This window comes from Mirounga leonina, unplaced genomic scaffold (genome assembly GCF_011800145.1).
Source record: "Mirounga leonina isolate KUSES-001 unplaced genomic scaffold, KU_Mleo_1.0 Mir_114, whole genome shotgun sequence".
Lineage (NCBI taxonomy): Eukaryota > Metazoa > Chordata > Mammalia > Carnivora > Phocidae > Mirounga > Mirounga leonina.
This window is the reverse complement of record NW_023270265.1, coordinates 31,500,324-31,511,782: the sequence shown is the minus strand read 5'-3', so window position 1 is coordinate 31,511,782 and position 11,459 is coordinate 31,500,324. Positions and strand designations below refer to the sequence as shown.

The window sequence follows — 11,459 nt, the reverse complement described above, 5'->3', positions numbered from 1 at the left end:
TCACAAATTATAAGTGAAAGGCTTAATGAGTTATCATGAAATAAACATACCCATATAACCACCACAAAGATCAAGAGAGAGAACACTGTTGCATTCTAGAAGCCACTCCCAATCATCCTTTCTAGCTTCTCCCCAAAGGCAAACACCATCCTGATTTTGGGCACCACAGATTAGTTTACTTTTTTTTTTTTTAACTTTATATACATAGAATCATAGAGTTTACGTTCTTTTGTGTCTTCCTTTCACTCAAATAGAATCCATCACATCTAAGTGTCTATCCCACCTACGATGTCAATACTTACCAATGATAGAGTTTTCTTGACTCTTTGAAGGGACGAGTCATTTCATGTTTGAGATCTTAACATTAAACAGTTTCCATTTTGCAATTTTCCAGCAGTTACATAGCAACTTGTCTAAAAGCAATAAATAGGCATATTTTGGCAGAGTTGATTTTCTTACTCTTTTAAGCCAAATATAGTGTATATCAGAGATTCAAGGAAGTCTAAGCTGATGTTCCTAAGATGACATGGGTTGGAATGATGCATGAAAAATAACCCACTCTGTCAGGCAATATAGCACGTGTGTGATTACAGAGGCACTACACATGTTTGAAAAGACATTATTTGTGGGAGAGAAGTAGGATTTCTGAGTAGAGGTTCCAAGGAATTCTCTGTTTAATGTTATGGGACGAGTTGCTTAAGTGAGTTGAATAAAGGTGTGGGGTTAATGATTACTAGTTAATGACTTTAGCAGATTGAAATGAAGTAATGTGATTTTTGAGGGAAACAAAATGTCACATAAATACAGAACTGGGATCATAAGTTGTAGTCCTACAAGGTAAATATTTAGACCATGACAGATTCTAGAATCCACTTGTTTATTTTAAAAATGTAGCAAGGGATACAGAAGGTCTATTATAAGGAAAGATGGCTCATTGCCACACACATACACTGAGTGTGAAGGATGGAAATATGATGTGTAACTCAAGTCTTACATAATTTCAAGTGAACAGTCATTTCAAGTTTTAAATTTAAATGAGGCTTAGTTGACTCTCTTTACCAAGTCAGTGTTGTGTAACTAGGTCCTTAGGTCCTGCTCAGTGGCTAAAATCCAGTTAGTCTCTTTTTGCAGATAGCAAATATATTTAGAACTTAGCTTGAAAAGAATGATGTATGACATGGGGCTTTTCTTTGCAGACTCCTACTTTTGGAAGAGGAAAGCTTGTGAAATAAGATCTGCTCTGTCTAGAGAATTCTGCCTCTAGCCCTGCAGTGGCATCAAGATTGGATGGACACTGGCAATTCCTTCCTAGTAGAGGTCTTTAATGTAGTAAAGGATCACCAGTTCCTTTCTGTAAGTGGTTGTTCATAAGCTATCTTGTTCTAATTACACAAAGTCATGCTGATGAAGTGAATTCCCAACTGATGCTCAAACTAGAAAACTAATTCAGCTAGTACTTTGGGGACAGTGGATCTTGAGAGCCTTGCTTTGAATTATGCAATTTGCTACAAATCTTTCTTAAAGGAACTCTTTTTTCTTTCCCTTTTTTCCCCTAGAAATTATTCTTATTTTGCCATATGATTGCAACATAAAACTTTTTCTGACTTTTAAAATCGTTTTCAGTTTCATTATTCTGGGCAAAACTCCTAATTCTGTAGCTTATGTGACATTCACCATTCTCTTACCATAGAAAACATTTCAACTCTGACAACAACAAAATAATCTCTAATAACTGAAATGGTTCTAAGGGGCTTTGAAGGGAGGCACACTCTCACACATCTTCCTCAGACACTAAGTCAATGTCCTTGTCTGCCAACCATGTCACTCACATTGAGGACTGGGTAAGTAAGGTTTGAAGAGATTTAGATTTGTATGAGGGGAGGTAAATCTACCAATTCAAGAGTTGTTTCAAGTATGCACAATGTGAGTGACTGTACTGACTTTCAATGAACAGTTCCCTCTGTCAAAGAAAGGATGAGATGCTAAGGTCTCCTATGTCCAGTACAGTAAGATATAATTTCCAAAATATTTAAGATGATTGTTCTACACAGTATGATTTTTAGTAGGGGGGTATGAAGATGATAGAACAATTTTCCCCAGATACTCAACTTTGGCCCATTGTAATTTGATGTTGCTTTCACTGGTCTGTAGCGAAGTGAGAATGTTGTCAATTCTTAGTGCTATTGCCATTAACTTTAGATAGCTCTTTAGTATTTCCCTTTCTTACTTTTTGATTTTAAAATTATTTCTTTTATGGCATGTCATGATGGTACTTGTTCAGGATTATGATTGTTTCTATTTTTTTGTTTGTTTTATTAACACTCTTACCTGAAAACTTTTTATTTTTATTTTATTTTTTTAAGATTTTATTTATTTATTTGACAGAGAGAGACACAGCGAGAGATGGAACACAAGCAGAGGGAGTGGGAGAGGGAGAAGCAGGCTTCCCACTGTGCAGGGAGCCTGATGCGGGGCTCGATCCAAGATCCTGGGATCCTGACCTGAGCCTAAGTCAGACGCTTAATGACTGAGCCACCCAGGCGCCCCACCTGAAAACTTTTTAAAAACAAATGCCTTTATGTTTGATGCCATTCAAAAAAAGTCTATAAATGACTAAAGACCAAAGACTGCTATTTTACAGGATGCTGTTCTAGATTATCAGAACTATAAAAATGGATGGAGAATTCCTTATTTCTACTCTGTAGACTGTAATCTGCAAGGATACTGTAGGACAAAGTGTTGGTGGACTATACTTCCAAGTCACATTCTGAATTGACAATTTACGTAGTGTAGCGTGTCACTCTTCTGTTGGTCAGTGGTCCCCTGGAGGGAAGGATTTCCAGGAATATCTCCTCTAGTTTCACACTTGTACTCATCCTCAACTAGATTATACGGGGAGGAGCTGCTAGGAATTGGTCTGAGCTTTGCATGGCTGTGATTATTGTACCCAGGTATAGCTGGCTCTCTCAGGCTCTGTAGTCCCTGTGGCTTGAGTGCTAGGAGGATTCAGTCCAGATGTGGATTTGACTTCCATAACCTCGTCTTTCTCTTTCTGTGGTTATCTGCCCAAGGGTTAAGCTGGAGTTCAGCCAATATCTGAGATTCTCGTTTTAGTTCAATGGGGAAAGGAGACCTCTTATGAAGGATTGGAGCTGTACTTAGAATTTGGGCATCATAACACATTACTATTATACTTTGTGATACCACTGTTCACTGTTTATATAGCTGCCTTGAGAAAATTGGGGTAGAGATGCATTCTGGACTTGGGCTTGGGTATTTCTAGATTCTCTGGCTATGGTTTCACCTAATAGAAACTCAGGTAATATTAACAGTTAATACCCTGATACCATGAAAAATGTCAACTTTGTTCTTTTGTTCTAAGCCAAGATTTCTATAAAACTCAGAAGTTTCTGAGATTATTAATGGCTGGTTTTTGTGCTGATTTTCCCTTAGTAAGCCCTTTTCTTACTCCGTTAATCTGTTTATCCTTCCCTCAGATCACTGTTTACCTAATAGATTTGATTCTTATAGGATATATCATGCTTCATTCTAAAATTTTGTTGGAGACTTATACATCTCCTAAAAGACTGTAAATCTTTAGATTGAGGGCTGAATTCCATTTGTCTTTGGATCTCCAGCACTTATCACTGTGCCTGACATGTGGTAAACATTCACTGAAATTTATTGAATGAGGATAGGAAGAAATAAATGAGTAAATTAATTAATTTCACCAAGTCTGATACTCATGCAGTTGTAATATTTACTTATATCAGCAGATATAATCACCATTGTTCCTAACATTCATTTCTTTCCAATCTTAGTCCTGTGAGCTAGCAATAGGAGCTTTCTTTTCCCACCCTTGTGGGTTCATAGACTGAGTTTCTTTGGCTTGAGATTCTCTGGGCTAGCCATAAAAGTGCCAGTCATATCCTTTGAGTGAGGCTTTCACCAATCCTGTCTCTTGTCCTTATGATGCCCATATATGACTTTTTGGTTTTTGCATGACAGAGCAGCATGACACATATTGACCCAAATAAATGAACACCCTCATCTGATCTGATGTTATTTGGTAATGACAGCAAGTTCTTATGCCAGCACATAGGTTTTATTGACATTACCCAGGAACCCAGAATTTCAGTGTGTTTTCATTTCTATAATAAGCATTGCTGACAATAAAGTTTTATTTTTCTTTCCCCCCCCCAGCATGTCTGTTTGCCTTATAAAGGCATTCTTTATATGTTTAGTCCCATGTGGATCATTTTTCAAAAACAAAGCCTCAGTATACAGAGAGACTGATTTCTCTTTTTAGCGTCTATAAATAGCTATAGTACACTTTTTAAATGTACTGAAACTAAGGGGAAAAAATCTGGAACTGGTTACCTTTTTATCATCAATAACTATAGCTTTACTCATGCAGAATAGGATGCAGTAGGTCTTTAGATTTCTGATAATTTGTTTTGTTTCTGCTATATTTGCTAGTGCTACAAATTATTGAAGTGCAAATAATTGCTTGAGACAATCAGCCCTGGTGTGTGTGTGTGTGTGTTTTAAATGAATCAGCCCTTTATATTTATCTTCCTATAAACTTATTGTGTTGCTCCTGTAAGCCATATGTGAACTACTTAAAGTTACCCTTCTGTGACCTATTTTCTTTGCATAGAAAATGAAGATTTCAACTAAAATTTTCTCTAATCCCAATACACTATGAATTTATGAACATTTATTATGTTTTTCTTCTAGGATTCCATCTAGTTAATTTAAGATCCTGATTCTTTTAGGTATTGTAGTCATGATAGTCTCAGGCTTATGTCACTGAAATTTGATAAATAGGGTCTCCAACAACTTCAGCAGTGTCACTGACCAAAATATTCATTGAGGTAAGCCTGGTAGGGAATCACTTCATTAGGTGCTACCCTTTAAACATGGAACTTTAATTAGTTGTGAATCTACTAAATTTTCCTTGTTTCAAACCCACTTTTATATACTACATATAGATATCAAGTAAAGATTTTCAAATGCTTTACTGCAACCCAGCTATCCCATGTGTATATTGTCTAACTTAACTATCTCTCAACTCTACAAAAAATGGAATGTGATTAGTATGATATTGCTCATTTTCAAATACTCATGTATTTAACAAACCCATTTCTGTCTCCCAGTGCTCACCCACCACTCAGTTATAACATCTTTCTTGAAGTTTTCCTGGAAATTACATAAAGCTTGCCTTAGAAATTTGAAACTCTGCCTGTTTCCTTCTGAGTCTTGCAAAGACATCAGCTCATCTCCAGTTTCTTTGCATCATTCCCATTCTTTCTGATTCTTCCAAGAACCTGGTTCTAGATCAGATAACTCATATCCTTCAGCATCCCAGGATGTGGTCCTTCTAAAGCTTAGCCTGGAAGTTTTATAATCTTGTTCATTCTCCTCACCCATTTTAGACCTCCCCTAACCATTTACCACAATTACTTGCATATAATTTTCTTCATCAGAGAAGGCAGAAAATGTAGGTGTTGAATAGCGCAAGTGTATCTTTGTCAATCACCAGCATTAAAACAATTCAAAATTTTTTCTCAGTTCTTAGTACTTTTTACAAAGTAGTTTTGGTTTTGCTGACAATGATCATCATGGTTTGTTATGATATCCTTTTTTAATATTGTCTCTGTATTTCCTCACTCATTTGATCTTTCCAAAGGTTTTGTTACATAACCACTCTGGTTTCCTTTTTCTATCTCGCTGAGGTACTTTACAATTACATGGTCAGAATTACATGTTTTCTTTTTTTTTTAATTGAAGTATAATTGGCATACATTGTATTAATTTCAGGTGTATACAACATAGTGATTCAAAAACTCCATACAGTATGCTATGCCCACCACAATTTGAGCTGCCACGTGTCACCGTAGAATGCTATTATACCATCAACTGCATTTCCTATGCTGTCACCTTTTATACCTGTGACTTGGAATTATGTTTCTTAGAACCTCACGATCTCCTCAAGCCATCATCTTTCCAGGCTGAAAAGCTGTGCGATCTCTCCTATAATGTGAATATAGAAAAAATTGGCTACTTAAAAATCCATGCTAGTCATTTGATAGCCAGGCTTCACAGCCACATATACTAGAACTGAACAAGGAAAACTATTAATTTTATTCACAGGTAACTATTATTTCAATGTCCATTGAGAAATTGTGTCCCTTTTATTTCACTAATCAATATTCCTTTTTAAGCCAAAGTATGGTTCCCTCCATCGAAATCTCTCAACCTCAACATTATTGAATTTTAGGCTAGATAAGTCTTTGTTGTGAGGTGCCACTCTGTGCATTGCATGCTATTTTGCAGTATCCTGGTTTCTGTCCCCCAGATGCTAGTAGCACCTTCCTCCGGTTACAATGTCTCCAGACATTGTCACCATTATCCTGGTTGAGAACCACTGCTCTACTAGATTGCTTTGCTCTCTAGGAGATGGAATTTCCAGTCAAAGTCTTGCCATTTGTTTTACCATTTCTCAAGCACACTTCCCCTCTTTGACTAGAACATTATGTATCAGTAATTCATCATCCCTTTCCCCCCTCTGATTAAGTAGCTGTCATAAAATATTTTTTCCTCTCATCTTTTAAGTACCTCTTTCTTTTATTAGACTTCTGCCCGCAGGTAAATGGGTTTAATAGCAAATGTTTATAGTATTTAAATACAGACCTACTCTACCTCCCTTTGGGGCATAGTTGGGATTTTAAGTTGTTATGAAATAGAATTTACCTTTTAAAAATGATTTTTTTAATGAGTTAAACACTGACAACAGTACCAACAATATGAGCTTATAAAAAAGGTGAACTGAATGGTGAATACAGTGCTATGAAAGTTTGAGTAACATACACAACATTTGATATAATATGAGCAAGGTTAATAAAGAAGGACTTTGAATTTTAAAGGAATTGTAGGATCAAGTGGAGAGGAAGAGAGCACAGGAAAATCACAAATGGTTAAACTATTTGTGAGCAAAAGTTGCAAAACTCCACAAAGCAAAGTATTTGGAGGAAATATGCAAAGTTTGCTTACCAGTTCAGCTGAAGAAGTTTGAAGGGAAATGGTAAGCATGTTATTGGGTGGTAGATTGTTTTTAGCTGCTGTAACAAATTACTTCTAACTTACAGGTTTAAAATGACACAAATGACAGCAAATTTTGTGTTTACAATTTTGAAGGTTAAAAGTCCTCATTGGGCTAAAATAAAGCAATTGGCAGGTCCACATTTTTCCTTAGGGCTGTAGGGAGGAATCTGTTTTCTTGCCTATTCTAGCTTCTGGAGGTCTTGAATTCCTTGGCTGATGGCCCCCTTCCTTCGTTCTCAAAGCCAGCAACAGTAGATGAGGTCTTTCTTAGGCTGTCATTTCTCCAGTTCTCTAATTACAGCAAAGGTACTCTAATTTTAAAGACCCATGTGATTAGATTGGGCATACCCAGGTAATCCAGTAAAATCTTTTTATCCCAGGGTCTTTAATTTAATCATATCTACAAAGTCCCTTTTGCATATTAAATAACATATTTACAGCTTCTAGGATTATGATGAGGGAGGGCATATTTGGGGGAGGGGTATTATTCTGCCTACCAGATAAAATGCCTAAATGCAACAAACTTTGAATAATTGCTGAAAGGTAATGCCTCAAGTCTATAGAGAAGCAGGAGCCATTGAAGGGGAATTAAGTTTCATAAACTCAGGCTCATCATTGCACATATGAAGGTATCACTTCAGTAGGTTTCAAGTTTATTTCCATTTCTCCTTTTGTTCTAACATGTCTTGTTATTCGTTTGATCCTTCCATACTTATGCTATCAGTTACAATGCAACCCGGATCCTATGAATGCCAAAGTATACAGTGGAAGTTCTGGCATCCTCCTTGTCTATGTGCTGTGAATCAAAGTGGAAGGCAAATAAACTAGGGCTGGAATACTGAAGGGCTTGCCTGGAACCAAGTATTAGCTCCAAGTCACAAGGAACTTGTAGCCAAGGAATAAAACAGATCAGATGAAATATTCCTCCAGAAAAGTGATGATGACTGACCAGAGGTTAAGGTTCTGAAATGGGTTGTCTTAGTCCTTACAGGCTGCTGTAACAGATTACCATAGACTGGGTGGCTTATTAAACAACAGAAATGAGGTTTTTCACAGTTCTGGAGGCTGGGAAGTCAAAGATTAAGGTGCCAGCAGATTTGGTGTCTGGTGAGTGCCCACTTCCTAGTTTGTAGACAGACATCTTTTGTGCTGTGTCCTCACACAGAGGAAGGGGTGAGGGAGCATTCTGGGATCTCTTTTATAAATGCACTAATTAATCTGATTCATAACAGCTATACCCTCATGACCTAAGCACTTCCAAAGACCATACCTCCAAATAATATTACATTGAAGATTAGGTTTTAACATAGGAATTTGGGGGTGACAAAATAGTCTATAGCATGGATAAATAAAGGAGAGAAATCACAACCTACAATAAATAGCAAGAGTTTAAAAAGGAGGCAAAGTCTGCATCAGCCAGAAATCCTCTCATTATTCTTACATTAAGAGCCAATAATTTAGTATTCTTTTTTTTTTTAAATTTATTTGACAGAGAGAGAGCAAGAGAAAGCACAAGCAGGGGGAGCAGCAGAGGGAGATGGAGAAGCAGGCTCTCCATTACACAGGGAACCCGACGTGGGGCTTGATCCCAGGACCCTGAAGGCAGATGCTTAACTGAGTGACCCAGATGCCCCCAATAATTTAGTTTTCTAAATTAAGTTAACCTAGGGCTCACACTTTCATGATTAGCGTTTCTCCCAAAGACCTGTAAGACCTGGCAGTCTGCTGATAGAATCATGGAGTATTGGTTATAAAATGTACTTAATGATCAGCAGTTTCCAAACCTGCATTATAATATCCCAGGGGAAAATTAAAAAAAAACAAAAAACAAAAACAAACCTGCTGTCTCAGAATTTCCAGGGAAGGTATTGATGAGTCTGTATATTTAAATAAGCTTCCCAAACAATGTCTTCATTTTCTATTTTATTATTCTTTAAAGATTTATTTATTTATCTGAGAGAGAGTGCTAGTGAGGGGAGGGGCAGAGGGAGAGGGAGAGAATCTTAAGCAGACTCCTTACTGAGCACAGAGCCCAACTCAGGGTTGGATCCCAGGACTATGAGATCATGACCTGAGCTGAAACCAAGAGTCTCACACTTAATGGATGGAGCCACCCAGGTGCTCCATCCCCAAACAATGTCTTTAAAGATCAGTGGGCTGACTATGGAAATGACAGACATGTATCCTCATTTCGTAGAGTGATACTGGTTTTTAAAGGAGTTAAAATAGTTTTTCTAAGTCATATTTAATAGAGTAGATGTTATCAGCCTAGTATCTGCAGTACAGTCACTGTGTCATGACAGTTTAGAGTCTAGGAAGACCTGTAGCATGTATCTTCTGACCAATGAAAGTTTTATGCGCAAAACTTCTTCTTTGCTCCAAACAATTTTTGACTTGGCTTTACAAGTAGCAAAAACTAAAACATGTCGCTCAAAGACTTGATGTTCTATTCCTGTGTAGATATATGCTTTCATTTGCTCGAAAGCATATATGGACAATTTCCTGCCGCCATCATAAGGAATGTGAAGGCACCTGATCTAAAACCCCTGGCCTCTTAGTTTCCTCCCTCTTTTTCCAAGTTCGTCTATTGTGTTTGAAATGTTTGGCATTCAGAACTTTCCTTAGGTCTGTAATACATTCTCTGAAATCATTCTGGAGGATGAGGATTTGATTAGGGTGATGCATTTGAATGTCAGAGGTCTTTCTACATCATCTGAAAGAAATAGGGAATGTTGACAGATGTGCTCAGAGAAAATGTGTACTAAAGCAAATCTTCAGAAATCCTTATAAACTACCTTAGTTATTGCATTTTTCACATTATATTTTTTCCTTCGGATTAAACAAATATTATAGATAATACGTAAGGGAATATAATATTTTAAACCAATCGAACTGAAGTTCTAATTGCATGTTTTGTTTAATTAATGTCTCCATCCTCTTCCCAACCCTCACTTCCCTAACTTTGCATGTAATGTCTAGAATGCTTCTTACCCCATTTTAATTTTGCATTTGAGGGCTGACTGGTAGTGGCAGAGTTCTTTGGGGGGCCATTGATTCACTTCAACAAATATTTATCCTGCCCCATGTGGAAAACAGAAATTGAGGTGGTCCCCATGATTCTCATTTCCTGGTAGTCATGCTATTACATGATTTCCTCCACTTGAATGTGGGAAAAACCTGTGACTTGCATCTAAATAATAGAACATAGCAAAAGTAATGGGATGTATATAATTATATCTCATAAAATGGTAGTGTCCGTCTTGCTAGAATCTTTCTCATCCTCACCGTGAGGAAGCAAGTGGCTATTTTGAGGAATCTTACATAATAAGGAATTGTGGGCAGCTTCTAGAAGTGAGTGTGGCTTCCAGCCAACAGCCAGCAAAAAACTGAAGCCCTCTTTCTGACATCTGCAAGGAGCTGAATTCTTCCAACAACATGAATGTTGCCTTACATACCGAAGGTGCAGTGGGTACTGGTAGTATGCTGCCAGTCCCTTCCTGAAGAATGGGTGCAGAAGGTATAAATAACTAGGTTCCCTCAAGGAGAATGATTGTTTCTATCATATGTAACATCAATCTATTGACCTTAATAGCACTGATTTAAAGATTGCTCTGGAGTCTGATAAAGATAGATTGAACATACCTCAATATTATTGGTGCAAAATGAGCTTTTCCCTTTTTTAATATTATCTACAGTACCCCAATACATGATATTTTAAAGAACAAGTTTATAACAGAGATAAATGCAGAGAATGATATACCTCTAATTGTTTAATTTTGTCATGGTCTTTTATTGTATGATTAGTTCTTTATACTCAGGGGAATATTTTTTTCAAGTGTTAACTTTTGAAATATTCTGATTAAAAAAATAAGGGAAAGGGGTGCCTGGAGTGGCTCACTCATTTGAGTGTCTGACTCTTGATTTTGGCTTGGGTCATGATTTCAGGATCATCATGAGATTGAGCCCTGAGTTGGGCTCCATGCTGGGCTTGGGATTCTCTCTCCCTCTCCCTCTGCCCCTACCCTGCTTGTGCTCACTCTCTTTCTAAAAAATAATAAAAAAAAATAAGGGATGTACATCAACATGATAAAGACTATAAATGGCAAGCCCACAGATAACATCATAGTCAATGGCAAAAATCTGAAAACTTTTCCTTTACGTTCAGTAAAAAGACAAATATTCCCACTCTCACAATTTCTATTCATCATAGTCCTGGAAATTCTAGCAAGAGCAATTAATCAAGAAAGTTAAATAAATAATCACAGACCTGTACCTCTGAAACAAATAATACATTATATGTTAAAAAAGAAGAAGAAGAAGAAGAAGAAGAAGAAGAAGAAGAAGAAGAAGAA

General features: G+C 37.0%; 1 long non-coding RNA gene across 1 annotated transcript in view; it reads left to right on the top strand.

Moving 5' to 3' along the window:
* Window positions 1–1,210: 1,210 nt before the first annotated feature.
* Window positions 1,211–11,459, top strand: part of LOC118025993 — a 152,388-nt gene continuing 142,139 nt past the window's right edge. The window contains exon 1 of the long non-coding RNA XR_004683441.1: window positions 1,211–1,353. This is a non-coding gene — a long non-coding RNA (uncharacterized LOC118025993). The remainder of the gene's footprint in view (window positions 1,354–11,459) is intronic.